The sequence below is a fragment of the Talpa occidentalis genome, unplaced genomic scaffold (genome assembly GCF_014898055.3).
Source record: "Talpa occidentalis isolate TD23 unplaced genomic scaffold, MPIMG_talOcc4v2.1 talOcc4.11, whole genome shotgun sequence".
Taxonomy (NCBI): Eukaryota; Metazoa; Chordata; class Mammalia; order Eulipotyphla; family Talpidae; genus Talpa; species Talpa occidentalis.
In genome coordinates this window covers 97,425,392-97,430,451 of record NW_023601104.1, presented here as the reverse complement: position 1 = coordinate 97,430,451, position 5,060 = coordinate 97,425,392, and the positions used below count along the sequence as shown (strand labels likewise).

The window sequence follows — 5,060 nt, the reverse complement described above, 5'->3', positions numbered from 1 at the left end:
ACCACATGGAATTCTTAAGACTTTTTAAAACTACTTTTCCCTGCCAAGGAGCAAGGAGGTAGCTTACCAATGGAGTTTCCATCAGCTCTGTTACTGGTCCTGATAATGATAGGGAGTTGTGTATATTACAGAAAATGTGAAGAGTAGAATAAACTAGGATGAACAGTATCAAAAAGTACTCTGATGACTTAGCACGTTTCCTTCCTAGTTTTCCCCCCAATATTTGCAATTTGAAATAGAATGCCTGTGTAGAAGGTGGGTAGTAGCTTGAGAATTATAAAATGAGCTTCACTAAATAAGTCAAGGAATGTAAGTGACATCATATCATGATCTTCCTCCATAAGGAAGCCCCTATATGGCTGTCACTAATTTTTTTCTTTGCTCTTCACTACAGGTCCCGGCATGTATCACTGCATGTATCATTACAACGTGATTTTAATTTTGTCTGGTATTTAATATTTAAATAAATTAACTCATGTTCTGTTTCTGTCTTGAATGTCACTCAAGAGTATGAAGGCCAGACTAGTCCACATTTTGGATGCAGCTTGAGGGTTTTATTTGCACTGCTGTATAATATTCCACTCGGTGTACAGTGTTGTTTACACTGTCTTCTACTCTCACATAAGGGTTAAGGAGAGGATGCTTACATCCATCGCTAAAATTTTATATTCTACTTCATCATTTAACACTGCAATGTAAGTGCTCACCACAGCATTAAAACTACTAAGTGTCACTGTATGTATCCAGTGTTTATATTTAATTTTGTATATTTTGGGGGTTTTTATTTAGATAGTTTCAACATCATTTTACTGTAAAATAAAGTGTCGGTGAACATTTTTACACATAAAGATTTTTATCTGAATTTGAAAACATTTCCTTAGGTCATTTCCAAAAATAAAATTACTATTTCCATTAAAAATTCAAGTATTTTAAAGTCAAAGTTCCCTGCAGAGGGGTTGTGGACTTACTTCTCAGGAATGGTGAGGACAGATGGCCTAGTCTCACTCACACGTGAGTCTATCCGTTTTCTTCAAGGCTCTGGACACAAATTCCACCAGGCTCTGCTGCTCCTGCCTCTGCGCGGGCCCGCCCTGCCCAGGGGCCGCCATGGCTGTTCCTGGCGCGCCACTGGACTCTGCCCCACAGACCCGCGTCGTGGTCCCGGGCTCGGCCCCTGGGCCTCTCCTCCCCGTGGGCCGCTGGTCAGGGATGTGCCGGCTCGCCACTGGGGCCACCAGGCGGCGCCGCCCCGTTATTGTTTCACATGGTCCGCACCGCCCTTTCCATTGCCCTGAAACACGTCTCTGCACCTTATTCGCCGCCCGCCCGCTCATTATTCCGCGCTCGGCCCCTTTGCCTCGTTCCTCCCTCCCGTTTCCCGCCTTGCTCGCCACCTTTCTCACCCCACCTGGCCGTTGACCTTACCCATCCCCCTGCCGTCGTCACTGTGCGTTTCCCCTCATTACCCGTCGGGGCCACAAGGCGGCGACACCCGCCCGCCGCCGCGCCTTCACTACCCGCTGGGATTCTCGATTTCCCACGATACCACCCCGGCCCACAAGGCGGCGACACTCGCGCCTCTCGCCTCTTTATTTCGCGCCAGGAGGAGCCGCCTTAGCGCGAACTTCCGGTCCGATGGCGAGTTGGGCCGATTTTCCCACGATACCACCCCGGTCCACAAGGCGGGCGACACTGCCTCATCACGCTCGTTTAGGTTGCCCCTGGGAGCCGCTCTTGGCGCGGCCACTTCCAGTCCAGCTGGCTTTCAGGTAGTGATTTTTCCCACGATTTTTTCCACGATACCCCCCAGTCCACAAGGCGGCGACCATCGCTCCACTCGCTCTATTAATTTGCCCGCGGGAGCCGACTTGGCGCGGCCACTCACGTTCCGCCTGGTGCATGCCGGGAGGCGCAGAGTGATGACGTGCTGCCGAGGGCGCGCTTAAAGGGCCAGACGGCAAAGGGCTGCTCACGGGCCGGCCGGAGGACTGAGAGCACCGCTGGCCGCGCCGGACGGTGGCGGGAGCCGAGACACTTGAGGCCGCGCGCCCGCGGGGGAGGGCGGCGGGCTCCACCGGGACGCGGGACGGGAGAAGTGACGGCCGGAGACGAGGTCTGTCCTCCGGTTCCTGAGAAATCAGGTCACCAGCCTCTGCAGGGGACTTTGAATTCAAAACACTTACATTTTCAATGGACACGGTCTTATTTTTGGAAATGGCCTGAGGAAATGTTTCCAAATTCAGAAAAAACACTTTATGTGTACAAATGTTCACTAACACTTTATTTGCAGCAGAGGGATCTGAAACGGTCTCAATCGAAACCGCCAATATATACAAAGTCGAATGTCAACGCCGGATGCGGGAACACGGAATGGGGTTGAATGGCGTGGAAGGGGCGTACGTCAGCGCGGAGCGTGGAAAGTGGAGAATTCTCGCGATGCGGCCACGCCGCCACAGAAGGAAGTGTTAAGGAAACGTCCTCTCCTCCCCCTCGCGTGAGGAGAACACGATGTGCACAACTGCGTCGAGTGGCCGTTGCGCGGCAGTGCAAGGACGCGGCCTGGCTGCATCCAGGACGCGGACGAGTCTTGCTTCCTACGGTGGAGGGACATCCAGGACGGAAACAGGCCGCCGGTGAGGGGGGATGGGGAGAGGTGGGGACGCGGGGGTGGCTGGCGGGCGACGCGGGGGGTGACTGGGGGGGAACGTGGTGGCTGGGGTCCCCCCCTCCCTGCAGCCTCTCTCGCGTCTCCTGCTCCCAGCCGCACGCACCCCCGGCGCGGGTTCCTTCCGTGTGGGGGCCCCACAGAGGCGGGGTTCAGGCGCTCACACAAGGCCCGCCCCCCGAGAGCAGGAAGTGAGCCCAAGGGGTCACCTGCACCTGTGGCCCCGGTGTCCCTCCGGGCCGGCCCTGCCCGCGTCTCCGCCTCCGCTTCAGCCTCTGCGCCCCGGAGCCCGCGGGAGAGCCGCGCCGGGAGGGCCGTGGAGCCGCAGTAACGAGGCCTGCCCCGGCTGCGGGCGCCCTGGGGACCCACCCCGTGGGCAGGAGAGCGGCCCGGGGGGCCTGTGGGTCAGCGGCTCGGCCGTTGAAGTCCGAAGGAGAGTTTGGCGGAGCTTCCCCTCCCCCCACCCCCCGCAGCCAGGTGGCCGCCCTGTCCTCGCCCGCTGCTGTCCTGTCCGCCCTCCTGAGCCTGGGGGGTCCCGCCCGCGGCCCTCCTCTGCCCTGCCAGCCCCTCTCCTGCCCGCCCCCCCCCCAGCCCGGGCGGTCCCGCGTGCCTGCTCGGGCTCCGGCCCCGCTAGTGGGCTCGGTCTGGGTGGGCGGCGGCGGCTGCGCTCGCGTCTGCCAGTCCGTCTCCGAGCGGCGACCCCGGCCCGCCGGTGGCCTCATCCCGTCAGTGGAGGGCCGCGGACCACCATGGGGCTCCCGGGGAGACGTTTCTCGAGGCACAGACGCCGCGCTCCCCGCGGGTCCAGCTCCTGAGGGCGCCGCCCCGTCCCCAGGACAGACCCCGCGGCGGGCACGGGAAGGCGGGGGCGGCGGGGCGAGAGGGTCGCTGCGCACTGAGCCGGTCCCCAGGCACCCCTGGGCGCCTCCTTCCTACGGGGGCCCCGGCGCGCCCCCATTCTGCCTCCCTTGGGGTCCCGCTGGTGGCGAGACCAGCGTGCAGGGCCACGGGGAGTCGGGGGCGCGGCGCGGGTCTGTGATCGTCACCCGTTTTCCAACTGGGGAGCCCCAGACGTTTGCGGGAGAATCGTTCGTCCCAGCGGTGGGGGGCCGGCGAGGGCTGGACGGCGCAGCTGGGGCGCGCGCGGGCCGCGCCTGTCGGGCTGAGGGCGCCCAGGGCCGCTGTGCGACCTGGGGGCGGTGCCTCCGCCTCTCTGGTCCGCGCGCCGGCCCCGCCCCAGGCCCCAGGCCCCGCCCCCGCGGGCACGCGCCGCCCCCCCCGCGCCGCTGCGGGACGGGAGTCTCCGGCCGAGAGGAAGCGGCCCGAACTCGCCGCGCCCGGCGGAGGCCGCCCAAAGACCCCGGAGCGGGGCCCGACGGGGAGGGCGCGGCTGCGCGGAGTGCGCATCTGTTCCCTCGCGATGCTGAGGCGGGGCGATCCCCGCGCCGGCCCCTTCCCCTCCCTGCCCGTCCGCCACCCTCCACCCACCCACCCCTGCCCGCCCACACGCCCGGGAGGAGACGGGTGCAGCCCGAGGACGCGGGGTCCCCCAGCACACGCCCGCAGCGCCCGAACCCCTGCGCGATCTGACCCTCCCCCTTTGTGGCCGCTGCTTCCCTGCCCCTTCCTGGGCCCTGCTCCCCTCGCAGCCCTGCCCCGGCCCGGGCCCTCCTGTCCTGAGGGCTGGTCCCCCGCCCCCCAACCCCACATCTGCTCCCCACGAAGCCGCAGCTCCCGGGACAAGGGGCACTGGCTCGGGGTTCCCTTCTCTGTCCCGCAGGTCCGGAACCGAGACTGCGAAGGAGCCGCCAGGAGCAGGACGCACGGGCTGGGGCCCCGCCGGACTCTGTAGCGGAGAGTCTCACCGCGCGCCGGCACCACCCAGGGGCTGGAGGGCAGAGATGGTGGCTGCAGGGTCGGGGAGCCCTGGAGGCGGGGGAAGGGGGAGAGGGGAGGGAGGAGGGGACCGAGGGGGAAGGGGCGAGGCCCTCAAGGCTCAGGGGCTTAAGCACACCAAGGGACCCCCCCCCCAGAAGCCGCCGACTTCTCGCACCCTGCTGCTGCAGTACCACGGGGCCCGCTGGGGCGGGCAACTTCTGCAGTCAAAAGAATAACCAGCCACTCCTCCCCCGGGCACGGAGCCCCCACCAGGTACTAAGTCCCCCCCAGAGGCACCGAGTCCCCTCCAGAGGCACTGAGCCGCCCCAGAGTCCTCCCTGGGGCCCCCCAGGCGCCATTGTCTGTGGTCCCCCGTTTCCCAGTAAGCAGGGGCTCTTGTGAATATTCGCTCATTTTGCCTGAATGTGCCCCCACATGGGCGGCCCCTGGGGATTCTGTTCATTCTCTTACACCCTACACACGTCATACCCCCCCTCCCCGTGCCCACAGCCTGGGC

At 63.2% G+C, this 5,060-nt stretch overlaps 1 long non-coding RNA gene across 1 annotated transcript; it reads left to right on the top strand.

Annotated features, from left to right (window-relative positions):
* The first annotated feature begins 2,088 nt into the window (after positions 1-2,088).
* LOC119238345 (uncharacterized) lies at positions 2,089-4,566 on the top strand. The gene is made up of 3 exons (XR_005123555.2): positions 2,089-2,113; positions 2,291-2,633; positions 4,446-4,566. It is a non-coding gene; the product is annotated as an uncharacterized LOC119238345 (long non-coding RNA).
* The last annotated feature ends 494 nt before the right edge of the window (positions 4,567-5,060 follow it).